General features: G+C 34.7%; 1 protein-coding gene across 1 annotated transcript in view; it reads right to left on the bottom strand.

The window, feature by feature from the left end:
* Positions 1-18773, bottom strand: part of LOC120431495 (WSCD family member AAEL009094) — an 85673-nt gene extending 66900 nt beyond the window's left edge. The window contains exons 1-2 of the mRNA XM_052710066.1: positions 18302-18773; positions 10973-11230 (exon numbers count right to left, since the gene is read on the bottom strand). The gene's annotated coding sequence lies outside the window, so the exon portion shown is untranslated. The remainder of the gene's footprint in view (positions 1-10972; positions 11231-18301) is intronic.
* Between the last annotated feature and the right edge of the window lie 1076 nt (positions 18774-19849).

The following is a 19849-nucleotide window of genomic DNA, read 5'->3' as shown; positions in this document are numbered from 1 at the left end:
TATAAAGAATTTCCTGATCTTTCAGCTAGTTATGTTTTCAATTAAAAAAAATTGTAAATCATTTGCCAAATTTAACTTTTGGAAAAAAATATATTTAATAACAAATTAATGCGATCGATTTTTTTTGTATATGCAGGTATATTTTTGAAGTCAGATTTTTCTAAGGATCTTATGTGACCATGAAAGATAGATTGAAAAAGGATCAAAAAACTTGCAACAATATTAAAGAAACAAAACTTTCTCATTTTTCTTAACTGTTTATATTCGGAAGATCAAAAACTTACAAAATATTTTAAACGTAGTATTTTTAAAAACAACTGCTCATATTTGAAAGAATGGCAAAATTCACAAAAACATTACAACAGTCAAGAATAGGTTTTAAAAATAAAATAAAAAATATTTTAGAAGTCAAACTTTTTTCTGGAAGAACTGTTCATATTTGAAGGAATGGAAAAACTCACAAAAATATCATGACAATCAAGAAAAGGTTGTTGTTAGAAATAAAAATAAATTTCCATCATATTTCAGAAGCGAACATTTTTTTCAAAGAACCGCTCATGTTTGAAAGAATGGAAAAATTCACAAAAATATTATGACAATCAAAAATAGGTTGTTTTTTTAGAATAAAAAAAATGAGTAGTCGCCTTTATTTCAAAGAACTGCACATGTTTGAAAGAATTATCCCTTTCTCATACTCACAATATCTCACTCACAGAAAAAATCGGATTTGTTAGTAAGAAAATATGTTTTTCAAGAATATTTAAGAAGTTTATAATTATTATTATTTGTTTCATTTTTTCACATTCGACCTTTTATCCTTACGACGTTTTGTCCAGTCGACCTTTTGTCCATTTTCGACCTTTTGTCCATTCGACCTTATGTCTTTCGACCTTATGTCTTTCGACCTTTTGGCATTCGACCTTTTGTCGCACATCCGAGAAATAATGGTACAAAATTACTTTTTTGGACACATGGAATCAATGCTCACTTGTTTATGTAATATTTTTTATCCGTTTATTTGGTTTGATTTTTTGAGCACAATTCATAGGAGCAATTCTCTACGAAATCGGTATTTTTCCTTCAATTTTAATTTTTGTATTTTTTAATCCGACTGAAACTTTTTTGGTGCCATCGGTATGCCCAATGAAGCCATTTTGCATCATTAGTTTGTCCATATAATTTTCCATACATATTTGGCAGCTGACCATACAAAAATGATGTATGAAAATTCAAAAATCTGTATCTTTTGAATGAATTTTTTGATCGATTTGGTGTCTTCGGCAAAGTTGTAGGTATAGATACGGACTACACTGGAAAAAAATGATACACGGTAAAAAAAATGGGGAGTTTTTTTTTAACTTTTTATCACTAAAACTTGATTTGTTTTAGAGGACATAAAATGCCAACTTTTCAGAAATTTCCAGGTTGTGCAAAAAATCATTGACCGAGTTATGAATTTTTTAATCAATACTGATTTTTTAAAAAAAATCTAAATATTGGTCGCAACAATTTTTCAACTTCATTTTTCGATGTAAAATCAAATTTGCAATCAAAAAATACTTTAGTGAAATTTTGATAAAGTGCACCGCTTTCAAGTTAAATCCATATTTAGGTAACTTTTTTAAAAATATTCGCAGTTTTTCATTTCTTTAAATAAGTGCACATGTTTGCCCACTTTGAAAAAAATGTTTTTGAAAAGCTGAGAAAATTCTTTATATTTTGCTTCTTCGGACTTTGTTGATACGACCTTTAGTTGCTGAGATATTGCAATGCAAAGGCTTAAAAACAGAAAAATTGGTGCTTTCTAACTTAAACAACCCACCATTTTTTAATGTCGATATCTCAGCAACTAATGGTCCGATTTTCAATGTTAAAATATGAAACATTTGTGAAATTTTCCGATCTTTTCGAAAACAATATTTTCAAAATTTTCAAATCTAGACTAACATTTCCAAAATGGCAAAGCATTCAGTATTACGCCCTTTTAAAATGTTAGTCTTGACTTGAAAATTTTATTTTTGGAGTGAATGTTTTTAAACCTTTGCATTGCAATATCTCAGCAACTAAAGGTCGTATCAACAAAGTCCGAAGAAGCAAAATATAGAGAATTTTCTCAGCTCCTCAAAAATATTTTTTTCAAAAATGGGCAAACATGTGCACTAATTTAAAGAAATGAAAAAATGCGACTATTTTCAAAAAAAGTCACCTAAATATGGATTAAACTTGAAAACGGTGCACTGTATCAAAATTTCCCTAAAGTATTTTTTACATTGATTTTACATCGAAAAATGAAGTTGAAAAAATTTTGCGACCATTATTTCGATTTTTTTAAATCAGTATTGATTAAAAAATTCATAACTCGGTCAATGATTTTTTGCACAACTTGGAAATTTCTGAAAAGTTGGCATTTTATGGCCTCTAAAACATATCAAAAAATAAAAAAAAAATTAAAAAAGTGTTTTTTGCAAATCAAGTTTGAGTGATAGAAAGTTAAATAAAAAAATCACCAATTTTTTTTTACCGTGTATCATTTTTTTCCAGTATAGTCCGTATCCATACCTACAACTTTGCCCAAGACACCAAATCGATCAAAAAATTCCTTCAAAAGATACAGATTTTTGAATTTCCATACATCATTTTTGTATGGACAGCTGCCAAATTTGTATGGAAAATTATATGGACAAACTAATGATGCAAAATGGCTTCATTGGGCATACCGATGGCACCAAAAAAGTTTCAGTCGGATTAAAAAATACAAAAAAAACGAATGACCAAAATCCTAGAGAACTGCTCATAGTCTAAAAGCATTTATATTTTAGATGCATTCCATTGCTTGCAACTAAATAATTTTGGTTTTCAGTTTGTAATCGAACCACTGGTAGGAGACAAACTTTTTCTCAAATTTCTTGTTTGATATCAGAAAAAAAAACTGAGTTTTGATAATCTTTTTTCTCTGTAACATTACAATTGAATTGTATACTGTAAAATAAATGTATTTAGTGAAAAAAGGAGGTCAGATTGATGCAAATAAGTGCATTGTAAATTTAATTTTTGAATTCAACAAGTTTTATTCTGATTTTTTAGAGAAATAAGCCACGTGGTCATAAGGGGGGGGGGGGGGGTTTGGCGAGAAACCACAAAAACCATGGGGGGGTAGGGGGGGGTCAAAAATTTCCAAAAAAAAAGCCACGTGGTTTATGCACGACCCCATTAATGAGAAAAGTGTTTTAAAATGCATTATACACCTGTCCAGTTGTTTTGCCATCATAAGTTTCAAAAATAAAAATTTTTTGACGAAAATTTTATTTTTCTCGAAAAATAATTGGAATTTCATAAAAATTCAAAACATTTTTAAACAAGCCCAAACATGCTAAAAATGATTATCAATGCAGAAAAACGCATTTTAGATTTTTTTCAGTTGATTAGACTTCTATTTTCATGAAAATTTTGAAGTTTTTTGGAAAAATATTTGTTTTTGCCCCCTGATTTTTCAGACCAATTTTGAAGGGGGGGGGGGGGGGGCGACATAAACTCTGAAAAATATTTGCAACGGCCTTACTAGCAATGTGTATACTTTCAACCATGGTTCCTGATTTTTGTTTCTAAGATCAGAAATTATTTCTTGCGCAATTTTTGGTATAAATAACATTGAAGTCTCGATTTAAGGTTAGAAATGCTCAAAACCGCAATTATTTAAGATTTTCGTATTAAAATGATACTGTTGTTTAAGAGACCATTCATAAACCACGTTGACAGTTTTTTTGATATCTCAAACCCCCCTCCCCTGTCGTGGACAACTTTCATACAAAAAAAACTTTTTTGTATGGAGCATGGACAACCGCAACCATTCCCCCCCCCCCTAAAGTGTCCACGTGGTTTATGGATGGTCCGTAGGGAGCGTTCTTTTATTACATAACGCAGTTGGGGGGAGCGGTGTTCCAAGGCCGTGTTACGCTCCATACGAAAATTTTAAAATTTGTATGAACATTTCCAGAGTTTTTTTTGAAAAGGACCAATAAACTATTGTCTTTCATATGTTTATAGGACCTAATCAAAAAAAACTCCAGATTTTGTTATGAGGGGGGGGTCCAAACATCTTTTTTTTGCGTTACGTAATAAATGAACGCTCCCTTAGAGAGTGATAACTGTAATAACAAAAGAGTTTTCGGATTTTTGTTCAAGTTGTTAGATTAGGTAATTATGAGTTAATCCAAGTCACAATCATTTAATTCATTGCAATTCCCACAAGCACCGGGCATAAACCTCAACACGGACGATAAATTAATTTGAAATCTCACCAGCACAACCCAGCCCAGCCCACATCCTTCACAACTATTTTGCAATTACGCCACAAAGTCCGCTCGAAACGCGCACTATGTGTGTGTGTTTCATCGTATAATCGTATTAAAATGCATGGTCGTTAACCGCCAACCGACCCAGGACCTGAACCGCAACCTCCAGCCTCAAAACTTGTTCAAAATCCACCGCAAAACGGCAATCCGTTCCGCGCTAATAGCTGCTAAATCCGCTTGTTCCGCATGCCAATTCGCTGTAATTCTGGGTCCTTAAACCCCTCCTCCTCCGCCCTTCCCTCTTGTCTCCTCTTTGGGGTCCTTTTTACCATTGGCCCCTCATTTCAGCATTCAGGGGCCATCCAAAAACTACGTGAAAGTATTTTATTTTATGCATTAAAACGAACACAAAACCGTCCGCGTAGTGCATGGATGACCCCGTTGCCGCTGTCAGAATCCATTTCAAAAACAGCTGGTGTTGATGGTCCCGTGGCCAAGAGTGCCGTCCTCCTCCTGCTAGGTCCGGACAATGCAAACAACCGACCAAGAAAACCATCCGGACCACTCGCTCTCTCTCCCTTGTGTGTGAGTTTGCCTGTGTGTGTACACGCTGATTTAATCTTAATTATATTTTATCTGTACAAGTTTGTCTTTCGCAGCAGCAGCAGTTCCCGTAAGTGCGGGGTAAACAGTTTTGCAGCCACCCGCCCTTCGTGAAAGGGGTGCTTTCCGGTTTTCCTTTTTCCTAGTGTCACACGCCCCCTTCAACTTCTCTGTGGGATGTGCCGCCGCCCATCTGTTGTGCTTGTGACATGTCCTTGTGTGGCCTCTCCTCGTGCACGCCACACCGTTATGCAATTCAACGTAATTAAACGTTTTTCCACTTCGAGGAGCACCTTCTTGTTGATGTCCCGCTCTGGTGGGCTCAGTAGGGGGTTAAATAATCGAATTGTACTTTGGGTTTGATTTAATTTATTTAGAGTCATTTTTACTTTTCAAATTTTAAACATGTTAAATGTCTGGTTTTTTTCGGCAACGCGCTAAATGTTTTTTTTAAGCATGGTCAAAAGTACCTTGAAGTCAAAACTTAAAATAAATGGAAAATAATTAAATAAATAAAAGAAAATTCTTTACAAATTACTTTTTTAAACAATGTTAGTTGCTGAGATATAGCTTCGCAAAGAATAAAAATTACAAAAAATGACGCTAAATTTCTAATCGATAATATCTTGGAAACTTCTGTTTAACTTGGCGAAAAACAAAACGTCCGTCATACCCTGTAATTTAAAATTTGGCATTTTTTTCCACTAAAACATACCAAAAAACGAAAAAAAACGAATTAGGAGAGGTATTTCTAAATACTTTTTGTGATGAATAGTTAGTAAAAAATGCAATTTTTCAGTCCTAACAGTCCTCATAATAACCTACAACAATGGAGAAAGTATTGCTTATTTAGACCAAAAGAATCGATGGACAAAGTTTCATTCTAATCTAAAAATATAATATTAGGAAATATTTTTGCGAAATTCTAGAAAACTGCTCAATTCTAATCGCTTATCTTTTTTTTGAATTTTTCCGCTCGTTTGTTTTGTTGTTAAATCGATTGATTTAATAAAAATGAGATGTATTCAGAATGATTAGTTTAGAACTTAAGCAGAACAGAATAAGATTTTTTTAAACTAAATTTAACCAAGAATTGCAAAATGGTCTGATCATGATGAATGAAATAAAGAAGTATTAAAACATATTTAATTATAAATTTAGTGGAATGCTATTCGTATCAGTTTTGTTTTCTAAAGTAGGTATAAAGAATTCAAAATCTAAACGAGAGACTGCCTGAATCTAAAGCATATCGAAGAAATTGTCATAATAAACAAACAGCCAATGTCATTGGTAAGGAGTGTGGATTTTCTATTTATATAAAAAAAAAACACAGTAAAATCATGGGAATATAATATATCGAGGAATGCTGATAGATTTTTTGTCAGGAAATTTTTTTATATTACTTGTGTAAATATGGAAATTAACATCTTTTTATTTGTAATTTATCTTATTCCACATAAATTTGAGTACAATTACAATCTGAAAAATCAGATTCAAAACATTTAGGCCAATTTGAATAATGTTAAACAGAAACTATTTAAAGAATGTCTAAACAAGGCCATTGCAATTTTATTTATTTATTTTTTACCAAAAAAACACGGCCAAAATAATCATAGACTTTGACAAACTTTAAAAAAATATTGTAAACTATAGAGAATACAAATTTTAATGCTGGAACAAATTCTATTATTTTGTCCCCCGGCTCAAAAAATTCTGAATCCTCCTATAGTTTTTTTTTGTCTTTTACGGATTTGCAGTCTAAATTGATTAAAAATTAAAAGTCTGCATTTGCTCAAAAATACATAAATATGCGTTATACAATGCGTTCTTAATAGTTAACAAATAATTTTTAAATCAATTTTTTAAGCATTATTAAAAAAATAGATTTTATTTTACCAAAATTTAATAAGGCCGTTGCAAACATTTTTCAAAGTTTATGTCGACCCCCCCTTCAAAACTGGTCTGAAAAATCAGGGAATTTCCATGAAAACAGAAGTCTAATCAACTGAAAACAATCTACAATGCATTTTTCTGCATTGCTAATCATATTTAGCATGTTTGGGCTTGTTTAAAAACGTTTTGAAAATTTTCGTCAATAATTAGATATTTTGGCAAAACAAATGCATTTTAAAACACTTTTTTGATTAAAATGTTGAAATCATGGCTCGGAGTATTGTGTTAGCAGCAGTGCCGGGATGATGGATTTTTGTGGTGTTCTTTTTGTGCTGTATTCGTGATCGTGTTCAGAGTGCATAATTGGCAAAGGGAGCGCGTGGTCGTAAAAAATATTCGGAGTGAAAAGTGATTTTTTGTGTGCCTTTTGTTTCGCTTTTTTGTCGTGAATTGTGTGCTGCGACGAGGCCACACGCTTGCCTTACTGAATTATTTGCGTCTTGAGCGTCATTTTCGTTGAGTAATTTGTGTTTTATGTGCTTGTGTAATCTTAATTAATTGTTTTGTGATTTTCAAAGCCCTTTCTATATCAACGTTGATCGGAAGGCACGGCGTCGGGTAAATTGTGTATACATTTTTCGAACAAGGTTTTTTTTTACTAAGTTAATCTAATCTAATCTAATCAAGGTTTTATTTTTTTTACGGTGAAAAAGCCATTTCTATATAATGATCGAAAGACGCGCTAACATTTTGGATCGTCGAGATAATGGTGGAGCAGGTTTTATTTGGTAATTTATCAGATCATTAAAAATATTTTATATGTGATTGGCATTCACAATAAAAAGAAAGTTTTATTTTTGAACGACCTGGCAAAACATCAAAATAAAATATTTGCTTTCGATGGTAGAAGTTTTCTAAAGATTTTTTTTGTATTTGTTATTGTTTACATTGCGTGCTCTAGTTTTTGGAAATTCTAGATCTAGCATTTAAACAAATTTATCTCAGAACGTCAAAAAGTGACATACGATCACTTCGAATTCAAAAAAAAAGTGCAATGGTGTAAAGCGGATCCAGTAACTTTTTACTTAAGAGCGAGTTTTTCACCAATGTGTAACAGCTCGTATCGAGGTGCTCCGATTTGGATGAAACTTTCTGCGTTTGTTTGTCTATACATGAGATAAACTCATGCCAAATATGAGCCCTCTACGACAAAGGGAAGTGGGGTAAAACGGGCTTCGAAGTTTGAGGTCGAAAAAACTCAAAAAATCTTAAAATTGCTCGCATTTCCGTAAAACTTGATCAATTCTAACTCTCTTAGTTGCATTCAACAGGTCTTTTGAAGCACTTCAAAATGTGCTATAGACATCCAGGATTGGTTTGATTTTTTCTCATAGCTTTTGCAAATTACTGTCAAAAATGGATTTTTTTAAAACCTTAATATCTTTTTCCAACAGCCTCCAACACCCATACTCCCATAGGTCAAAAGATAGGTAATTACATGGACTATAAGCCTACGGTGTTAACTTTTTGGCCAATCGCAGTTTTTCTCATAGTTTTTCGATTTTTCTAGAACAAACATTTTACAACGTTAGTTTTTGCCCTGTAGGCCGCCATAGCAGCACTTTTTGGTCTCAATTATGTCATATTCGGAATCCTCGGACAATTTCACGTAAGTTAGAAGTATTGGAGTTTTAAATTTGATTGGAAAAATTGCCATTTAGAATGAATTAAAATATTTTTTAACAATTTGTTGGATTATGGGTAAAACAGGTTTTCGCCTACTTGATACAGCATTTGACGTATTGATCACAGGGTAAATAAGATCTATTTCTTTTTTCAAAAATGTTTTATTTAATTATTTTTTAAATCAAAATTACAACTCCAATACATCTAACTTACGTGAAATTGTCCGAGGATTCCAAATATGACAAAATTGAGACCAAAAAGTGCTGCTATGGCGGCCTACAGGGCAAAAACTAACGTTGTAAAATGTTTGTTCTAGAAAAATCGAAAAACTATGAGAAAAACTGCGATTGGCCAAAAAGTTAACACCGTAGGCTTATAGTCCATGTAATTACCTATCTTTTGATCTATGGGAGTATGGGTGTTGGAGGCTGTTGCAAAAAGATATTAAGGTTTTAAAAAAATCAATTTTTAACAGTAATTCGCAAAAGCTATGAGAAAAAGTCAAACCAATCCCGGATGTATATAGCTCATTTTGAAGTGCTTCAAAAGACCTTTTGAATGCAACTAAGAGAGTTGGAATTGATGAAGTTTTACGGAAATGCGAGCAATTTTAAGATTTTTTGTGTTTTTTCGACCTCAAACTTCAAAGCCCGTTTTACCCCACTTCCCTTTGTCGTAGAGGGCTCATATTTGGCATGAGTTCATCTCATGCATAGACAAACAAACGTTGAAAGTTTCATCCATATCGGAGCACCTCGATACGACCTCTAGAACAAACCGAGCAATATTTACAAATACTGCCTCTTAACTAATGCTAACATGTTTAACATTATACATGTCGTTTTCCTTAAAAGTGATTTTTGAAGGTTTGCTTTGATGCTTTCTATAAATTTGGTCGTAGGTAGCGTAGATTACGCGATAAAATTTTGGTGTCTTCGACAAAGTTGCTTGAATTGGCCAGCCCAACCACTTTCTAGAAGACAAAAAAAATCCCAAAAATAATCCTGAAAAGTAAGATTTTCAAATTCACCCTATTCGTGAACCACCCTAATTTTCAACCAAGCCAAAAGTTGCCCCTTTTTATTTACAACATCTCTTCTGAAGACACCAAAACTCCAAAACTTCAACATTTTTCGGAAAATCCGTTTTCCACTTAATTTTGCGATCTGGACCACTGTGCATTGTGACCGTCACTATAGCTTACAACATTTTTTTTCTTTTTTTTTCTCATGATTCTCAGCAAGGCAAGGATCATTGGTGCGCTAGAAGTAGGGACGCGAAGTCGTGATTATGCAGGTTAATTTTTTTTGTGTGCTTTTGTGTCGCTATTCGTATGGGGTGAGTGATTGTGGTAATCGAATAATAGCATGCCTTACTGAATTATTTTTAGCTTGAGCGTGTTTTTCGTTGAGTAATTGGTATTTTTTTGTGATTTTTTTGTGATCTTAATTAATTGTTTTGTGATTTTCAAAGCCCTTCCTATATCATCGTTGATCGGAAGGCACGGCGTCGGGTAAATTGTGTATATTTTTTTTTCGAATAAGGTTTTATTTTTTATGGTGAAAAAGCCATTTCTATATAATGATCGAAAGACGCACTGACATTTTGGATTAATTAATAGTGGAGTGAAAATATTGTGTGTGAGTGATTTTGTGTGTTAACTAGAAAGACCTTCCCATAGCATCGTTGCTCGGAAGGCTCGCCGACGGGTCTGTTATGAAAGTCCTCCCCATAGCATCGTAGCTCGGGAGGCATCGAAAAGCCAATACCTTATCCTACTAACCCAAAAAATAATAATCACGTGATGCTTGAAGGAGATGCTGTGGATTCAACGGTCTCATGCGGTATCAACAAGTATATAGCGAAAAACTGTGTGCTTGATGAGTCTGCAACTTCAACTATCGGACTAACATTCCTCCCTTTCGTTGAACTGCAGGCTTCTTGGGAGGGCGCCGGTATTGACTAATAAAGTAGGGATCTTCAGAGGTTAAACAGTGAACGGATGGTTGGCTCCCACTGATCATTTTTGATTCATTGTTTAACTTCAGCTGATCTGTCAATAACGGAGTAGCAGCTCATTGGCAGTCAACCATGCTCATGCTCATGCTCATGCTCATGCTCTCATGATTCTCAGCAAGGCAAGGCATGAATTCTCGTTCTATTACTCCTTCTTTTTGACACAAAATTGATAAGTCCTTCCATATTTATATGTGTCGGTAATAGATTCAATTTAACCCAACCGCCCCCTTGCTTTAACCCACTCAACGTGCACTTTCCTGCTGCACTTCCGAAAGCTGTTATCTGCCGTTTGTACTCCCGAAATATCCCACTTTTACTCTTTTTTCACTCCTTTTATTCACACGTTGTTAGCCTTTGGCCTCAATTCACCCCACACTTCACCCCACTTCTAGGCTTGCAAGTTATACAATTTAAGCTTGACAGCTCCACCTACCGTCCCCAAAATGGGATAACAATACAGAAGCAGAAAAAATACTCACCATTGTGTGCTTGTCAGGCGCGAAGCTCCGGGAAAATTTTTGACGACGGCCGCTGCGGAAGACCCCTTTTGAAGTTTGACTCGCTGTTTTTTGAAAACTTTTTTTGTTTAATACTTTTCACTTTTGTTATTCACTTTTTTGTGCTGTTTACTTCACCCTTGCAGCGATCCAAAACTGGTCATTTTTGCGATAAGTTTCCGGTTTTTGGTGCAAAATACTTTTGCTTTTGTTTGGCGACCAATTGTTTTTTTTTTATCTCTAAAGTGGAGAATGGCGAAAATTGAATCCGTTGTGGACGTTTAGCGAATTTGTTGTTCTGACGAAGGGAAGGTTTTTTTTTGGGTGGGTTGGAAATATGCTCACTAAACGACGAGCGAAAACTATAAACAATGCAACGCGTTTTTCGTTCATAAAAATTCCGTTCTGTTTTATTCCTTTTATTTCCTTTTTCACGCAAGCTACATACACCAACACAATTGTAGACAGACCTTTCAGAATTTCTTATAGAAATTGAATGATTATCTCATTTAACAATAACTTTTTCATAAAAAGGATTCGAATGCAATAATATATTCTGATTTGCTCCCTTTTCAAAACCTAATCGCGAATTTCCCGACCAACACCTTCTAATCGGAGCCACCCCTTTGCTAAGCAACCCCCTTTTTCACCCTACGACATCAGCTGTACCCACTAAACCACGTTGTACCAATACCATCAGCACCGCCAGCAGAAGGGAGAGACCAGCCCGGGAGCATGTTGACAGCTCCCATACAAACTGAGCGTACCTCTTTTTGTGGGCCCAGTGGGCCTAAGATGGCGGCCTTTGATATTATCTAGACAATTTTTTGAAAATGGCGAATAGTTTTAATAAAAAATATTTTTGCCTCGTTTCGGTTTAAAACGACAAAATAAGCAGTTTGGAATCATTTTTGTAAAAAACTTGTTTAGAGATACGCCTCGTCCAAATGTTAGTCTAGAACAGTTGAAAGGAGCGTGCCGCGAAAGCCGTCACCAAAAAAAAGTTTTCCATGCAAATTTTGAGTTGCGTAATTAATGGGCGGATCCGACGAGGCCCACTGGCCATCTGTCGGTGAATACGCGCAACTCACGAAAACTGTCAGCTTAGGGTCCGGCTGGGAGAGACAGAGTCATGGGAAAACAGACACTATCGCCGCACCCATACACACGTGAGCGGTCCCTTATTTTCAGTTTCGGTCTTTTGGTGTGGTGGTGGGTGGTGCTGCTTTTCCGACACTTTGTATGGAGATATAAGCAAGAGTTTGCAAATATGGCGAATGTGATGTGATTTATTCAGAAATGGATGAACTTATTTTGCTATATTCAAACATTCTAAAAAAAAACAATATATTTTGCAAAAAAATAAGTTGGATCAGCTATTCATTTAAATACATGTTTTTAAGTTCATGCAACATCTTTTTCTGATTAATTTGTTTATCCAAAGGGTGCCCTGGGCAGCGAATGACCGAAAGGTTAAAGCTGCCGGAAATAAATAAAATAACAACAACAACAACAAAGGGTGCCCAAAGTTTTTGAATGGCGGGCTAAATTTGAAACTCATATCAGCTTGGGGGCCAAATATGAAAAAATGTTTGCTCGAAAAAAAAGTTGAAAAGTTGAAGTTTTTTTTTTTGGTATTTCATATATTTTTACAAATCAACAACACCGAACATATGCAAAAATGCAGGTAAAGTTAGAGGTAAAGTTTTTATTTTATTGAATGCACTTATATTTACATTATTTTTTTAAAATTTGTAGTCGGTTGACACAAACTGTGAAAAACGGTTTAATTTTATATTTAAATAAAGTGCAACTGAAATGATGAAAAAGCATTTTTTAACAATTAGCTTTGTTCTAGAAAGTTGTGCGAAATTGACTTAAATTAAGAAAATAATTAAAAAATGTTTAGATTGAGTTACACACTTTTCTAAAAAGTGCTGCAAAAAACCTTCAAGAGATCTTTATTCTTTGTTTTGATATGTATAGAAAATACTCAAAAATTATTAAAAAAAAATGTTTATGCGTGAATTGTTAGATAAAATTATCAACTCCAAACCATTACACTTGCGATACAAATTGGAAATTCGTCGCGTTTCCCCACTCTCCCCTACAATTTTTTTGTAATTTTTTTAGGGTATTTGATATGGAACTTTTTACAAAAGTCATCTATTGATGAAGAATGAGTGAAAATTTTGCCGAAAATTTGCCATAGTTCGGCAAAATGTTCTAAACAAAACATATACGTATACTATAGAACTAGGTTTTAGTACGGGTTTGAAACTCGTTTCAAAAAACATTTTCTCATTCATTCATTTTCTCATTCAGAACAGTAGCGCCACGTGGTGGTAGCAGCCCTGTTTATTACACTGTGAACCGAAAGGTGACAACAGAAATATTCTTCCAAAAGAGGTGCTGCCAATAGAGGGTGACGATTCTCGAGATTTTCAATTTCCCGGGAATCGAGAGTTGAATTTGGTCATTTCCCGGGAATTCCCGGGACCCGGGATTTTTTTTACTATGCCAATAGTGGTAATAATTTAAAAGGAAAAGCAATAAATTTGATTTTTTTAATGAAATTAAATACAATGTTTTCATACTTATTCTATGAAACGTTATTTTAAGTATCCTTATTATTTGGAGGAACTATATGTACCTTTTGATTTTTTTCTGAATCTGCAAATACAAGATCGTTTCTTGAGCTTTTTGGGACTCAAAATTTTCGTTTAACATGTTTACAAAAAAATCAAAATCAAAATCAAATTATTCGCTCTACAGCTCCGACGGAAGGCGTGATCAGACAAATCTCGTCTCGAAAAATGCCACCGGGACCATCTGGGATCGAACCCGGGCCGACTGGGTGAGAGGCAATCACGCTGACCCCTACACCACGGTCCCGGCCATGTTTACAAATAATATATAATTTCCCTGTATCGAGATTTTTGCAATATGATAAATAACGACTTAAACAACTTTTTTTTTTCCTTTTAAAAATGTCAATTATAAATATTAATTGAAGAAAAACTAACAGTTATCCGGAAAACCCGAATGTTCACAATTGGCGGACATTAACTTTACAAAGATCGCCTGAGTTTTTTCCCCGAAAATATAATCCCAGTTTTTTTTTCTTTTTAAAGGTCCTATAAAAGACAATGGCTTATAGCAGCCATTCTCAACCTTCTTCTAGGCTGGTACCCCCTGCCATGTAAATCAAGTAGGCCCGGTACCCCCGTTGAGAATCGCTGGCTTATAGGATCCTTTCAAAAAATCTCTAGAATTTAATATTGTGACTTATTAACATCAAAAATGGAAATTACCTTGATACAGCCAAATTAACTTAGGGACTAAAAACAGACTATGAGGATTGCTATGCTCGAGAAAAAGCATTCACCTTTTAGAAATAATAAATAAATAAAAAAAATAATTCAAAAAAATTAGATTTTATATTTGGGATGTAACTGCTATGTATACTTTCAGGTAAATTTGTGGACCACATTTTTTGGCTTCTTTCAGTTATAATTATTGGAATTTAAAATTCACACTTTCTGAATAAGAAGATTAGAGAAGAACTTGAACATCGAACATTTCACATACAATGTTCGAAACAATTTAGAATTCTCCAAATAATTTTTTGATTAGTTTATATAATTTTGCTATGATATTTATATGTTTGAAATTTCCCGGGAGTCTCGACCGAATTTCCCGGGAATCGAGAGGTCCAAAAATGGTCGGTTTCCCGGGATTTTTTTCCCGGGAATTCCCGCTCGTCACCCTCTAGCTGCCAATAAACATGTTAATTTTCACAAATTTTCGAATAAATCAGCAACAAATTACAAGTTTATGTGCCGAATTACACTTTGACGATGATTTTGCTATTTATTTCTGCGAAACCGGATTTTTTTTTTAATTTTTTGACAAAAAAAATAATGACAGCCTGAAATATACCTATACATAATTATTTTTTAAAAGCAAAATTTAATTTGTAATCAAAGAGTAATTCAGAGTTTTTTTTATAAAACTTATTGTTTTTAAGTTAAAAATACTTCTTGAAAAAAGCACTTCTAAAAAAACTATTTTTGAAAAGCTAATAAAATTTCTTACAATTTTCTCTATCGGACTTTGAAAAACGAGCAATTAATTTCTGAGATACAGCCTCACAAAGAATTCGAAACGATGAATATGAAATTCTCTGAGTATCACAGCCTGTAATTTTCAACTGGTTATATCTTGGAAAATATTGGTTCAATTTTCAAAGTAAACGTTACTTAATCCACCAGAAGGTGGTTGCTGCCTTCCTCCTGAAAGCTTTGGCTAACGCTTACTTAGTAAAGACACTATACATCTGAGTGCTGCCATCTATGATACATTTTTATTATTCATTTGAAAGCACTGCAGTGTTTGTGTGCGTGCACGGCGTGCACTGAGCGGAAAGTTCCGACAGCTATCCGCCGGAGCTTTCAAATTATGTAAATAATGACCCTTTTTAGTATCAACCAAAACAGTTTTTCTAACATAACTTTTGAAGTACTGCACCAAACCGGATGAAATTAAAAAAAGACTTAAAGGACCTGAAGGCGAATCTAAAAACATAGATCCGGACAAAATCGGTCGGGCCAGTTCCGAGAAAAGTGAGTGAGAAAAAAAATTCTACGTCCATCCACACGCACAGACATTTGCTCAGAATTTGATTCTGAGCCGATATGTATACGGAAAGGTATATCTAGAAGGCTTATTTAAAAAGTTCAATTTTTGAGTGATTTTATAGCCTTGCCTCAGTGAGGTGAGGAAGGCAAAAAATGATACTTTTGCTAAATTTGCTTATCTTATCAATAAAAATATTTAAAAAAATGTTGAATTTGGTCTTAACTGAAAAATTAAGAACATTATCTATTTGTAGACCTTTTCAAAAGAAAAACTTGATTTTAAAATTACCAGGTAAATGTCATTAATAATAAAAACACCAATGCCGAAAATAATATAAAAAAAAACATCTTGTTAATGGTGCTCAAAAGTTAGAGTTTGGTGCACCAAGATTTAATGTAGAAACGTTTTATTACGGAGCGGATAAACTTATTCTACTAAATCTACATTTTGAAAAATTTCCAGTTAAGTGTTTGTTTAACTGAGTTCATCACTTTTTTATAAAATGTATAATCATTTTGGATGAAGTTATTCAAAGAAAAGTGAATTTTTGTTGTCAATAAATGAATTAAGAAAAGTCTAATATTTCCAAGAAACTTGTTCTACTGGAAATGTCAATCATTTAATTATATCAGTTACACATAATAACACATAAAACTAAGAAGTGAATTTGACCTGTTTCAGTGCAAAATAGTCCAAAGAATCCGATAATCCAGTCCGTTTCTAATTTTCTACTTTCGACACTCCTCTTTCAAACTCGGTATGGTTTTTTACCATTCCGTTCGTATTTAGATCGTTTTTTTGCCAATAAAATCATGAAGAACAAACTCGTTAAACTCACCGAGGTGTTAGCAGGATTAGAAAAAAACGAATCATCTATGTATTCAGAGCAGATTTGGATTTTCGAATTTTGCTACTTCAAATGTCCGCTAATTCGAATGCTTGTGAGATCGCACGTATTCGAAATAAAAAGCACTCTTAAGTCAAAACAGTTGTCGAACTGATGTTGACAATTTAACAATCCAACTCCCAAACCCTTTAAAAAGACGGTACCGTCATCTGGGGCGAATCGGGACTACAGTTTGAATAGGGAAAGCACGTTTTAGAGCAGTTAAATGCATAAAATTTGGAAATAGATGTACACATTTTGTTGCTCTGAATCTGATCTACCCGAAACCACTCAGAAAAATCAAAATATTAGGCTGCAACATTGTTTAAACAGCTGTCTCAATTTGCCCCATGTGTCCCGATTCGCCCCAGATGACAGTAACTACAACTCGCTGGTGCTCTGGCATAACTCAACAAATCGGGATAATTCTTTTTGCCAGTGATTTGTAACGATTCTAGATGATTCCAAAACTTTACAGAACTTCATTTGATCAAATCTGTAATTTTTGCAATCAAAAACATCGTTCCAACTATTGTTTTGCGCCTATAAAAAAAATTGTCGAAAATTCCGCGGAGGAAGGCATGTTAAAAAAAGTTTTTTGTTTTTGTTTCAACATTTTTGGAGGCTTGGGCGTCCTTGTAAGTTTGACATGAGTTGGGCGTTCCAATTATCGAATTTGGATACGATCATTCGGATTCGATCATTCGAATGCAGTTCCATTTGAATTAGCAAATCCACTCTATAGCTCATTAATTGAACAAGTCCACATTATAATAATTCTACATTAAATTAGGTATTATAAATGTAGAGTAAATTTTAACTTGAAACATTTTTTAAACATTCTCTAACCCACAAAAAAGATTCATTAGTCTAAAGAAAATTAGTCAGAACCACTCAATGAAGTAACAGTGAAATTTCCCAAACATCCGCCATTTTTGTGATAATCTGCGCGCAAAACTCTCACCCAGCATGACAGTACCGGATCCCTCCGATATACATTTTCACCACCACCACCCCCTCTTGAAACCCATCCCATGCCCTTTTTCGTGAATCAAGAGCAAGTGAGAAAGCACCCATCATCCCATCATCAGAACAAAACGAACTCGCATTGTTTCGTGAGCCAGGTCGGAATCACTTCTTTTTTAGACAGCATATGACAACCACGAGCAGTTGACATAGGTTTTACACATCACAGCCTTTTGTTTTTCTCCATTTTCGATCACACTTTTCTTCTTTTTCCGGTTTTGATGCTGTCACCGTTCCAAATCTACCGGATCCCAAGCGTGACACATTCCGTGTGACACCGATTAGTGTCCACACTTGATTTCACACTTTTAAATTAGATTTAATCTGATTGAGAGTTTAAAAAATCGGTACACGTGAGGTGGCCCTACGACCCTTACTGGTACAGTACAAACTTGATGGTTTGACAAAGTCAAATTAAACGAGAAACTGTCACTTTTAACTCTGCTCTCACAAAAACAATCGAACGAGAATCAAAACAAGCAAGACTCAAAGGTTGACAACTTAAATTTTGTTGATGATTTTAAGGTTGAAAGTTTGAGAAGTGCAAAAGTGACTCCGTCTGTTAGACACGGATGACCTAGAACCTCGGTAGTTTGACATAATATTACATTATCGAAATATCACCCATTTTTTTGTTTGTTTTGATTTTCTTGTGATAGTATTTGTGAGTTCGACGTAAAAAGTGACAGTTCGTCACGTTTTAGTCCATCTTCAAACAATCGAGGTTACTCTGTACCGTACTTTCTCTCTTTATTTACCTTTCGAGAAGTATTTTCCCTCTGATTGTGAGGGTGTGTACGCCAGAGAGCAAAGATGCACAACTTCGGAGAAGGACTTTGGATTTCCTTTTTTCTTAGCGGGGAAAGGGTGTGATGAAATTAACACTCCCCCCCTTCCTTCTTGACGTGAACAAATTTTCCGAATCTTATGAAACAGCTCGGCGAATCGTCACTGGAAACAAACACTAGCACGAAAAAAAAGATAAAATTCACGCACGCACGAAACTCGATCTGGCCAAGCTGAGAGAGGCGAAAATCGCCAAAAATGTTTGCACACGATTTTGTGATGAATTTTCCACGCACGACGACGACGAGCGCGCGCGGTCAGGAAAATGGCCCCGACAAAAGGAAAATATCCCCCGGGGGTGGAGAGAGAGGGGGAAAAGTTTGGAACGCGAAACCACCGACGAATTCTGCCACCACGAACCGCCGGACCCGGAGAGAGAAGACTGACTGAGTCCGAGGCAGCACGGCTGTAGTGTGTGAGCCTTTCGAAATGTTGGGGAAAATTTCTGCGAAATGGGACTGCTTTTTGTTTGGTGAGAATTTGAGAGAGGGAGAATAATGTGTGAGAGAGGGAAAATGTCGTGCGGAAAAGTGGTTGTTGTTGTTTCGTGAATCTCACGTGAATTTTCCGCTCTCGCGTGGAATGCTAAGGTTTGGTAAAGTTGTAAATTGAACTAGAATATTGAATTCAGTAAAAAATGCATTTATGAAAATAATGTTTGCATAACTCAACAAATATTCAAAAAAAAAAAAAAAATAATTGAACGTACTGATTCTAACAGGACCAACTCTTCCCAAGTCGGAAAACACACTGGCAAGCGACTAAATTCGCTCACACTTGAGTAAGTCTATCTTTTTCATGGTCTGGTTTGGCAATTTTCTCTATTTTTCATCGGGTGTCACGACGGGGCGAATCTCACACAGCGGTGCGATGGCGCCAAACAGATGGAAATGTGCCAGGGAGGTTTCACCGATTTTGCGTAGGTATTATTTTTTATCACCTTTTTATTTTTTATTTTTTTCATTTTAAATAACATTTTTAATAAGGGACCATCCATAAACCACGTGGACACTTTAGGGGGGGGGGGGGGGGGTAAGGCGATTGTCCACGCTCCATACAAAAAAGATTTTTTTTGTATGGACAATTGTCCACGAGGGGGGGGGTGGGGGTTGAGATTACCAAAAAAAGTGTCCACGCGGTGTGTGGATGGTCCCTAACGAATATCCAAACAAAGGCAAAGCTATGTTTATGATGTAGAGAAATAGAGAGAAATATTTTTCGCATTTCTCAAGGTTTTCAGTGATAACGTTATTATGCTTTAATTTTTGAAATCATTAGCAAATTATTAAAAATTAAGTTTCTTCAAGTTCTAAATTCACTAAGAAACTTATTTTGTTATACAGATTTCTGTAAAAGTTTTCGCCAGTTTGTCTGAAAATCTGGTATGAATTATGATGTATGGATAACTTTAATAAGTTAAATTTAATAACCCATTGATGATTATCGCCGATGACAAAAAA

Source organism: Culex pipiens, chromosome 3 (genome assembly GCF_016801865.2).
Source record: "Culex pipiens pallens isolate TS chromosome 3, TS_CPP_V2, whole genome shotgun sequence".
NCBI classification, from domain to species: domain Eukaryota; kingdom Metazoa; phylum Arthropoda; class Insecta; order Diptera; family Culicidae; genus Culex; species Culex pipiens.
The sequence above is the reverse complement of the archived record's forward strand: the minus strand, read 5'-3'. Positions and strand labels throughout refer to the sequence as shown.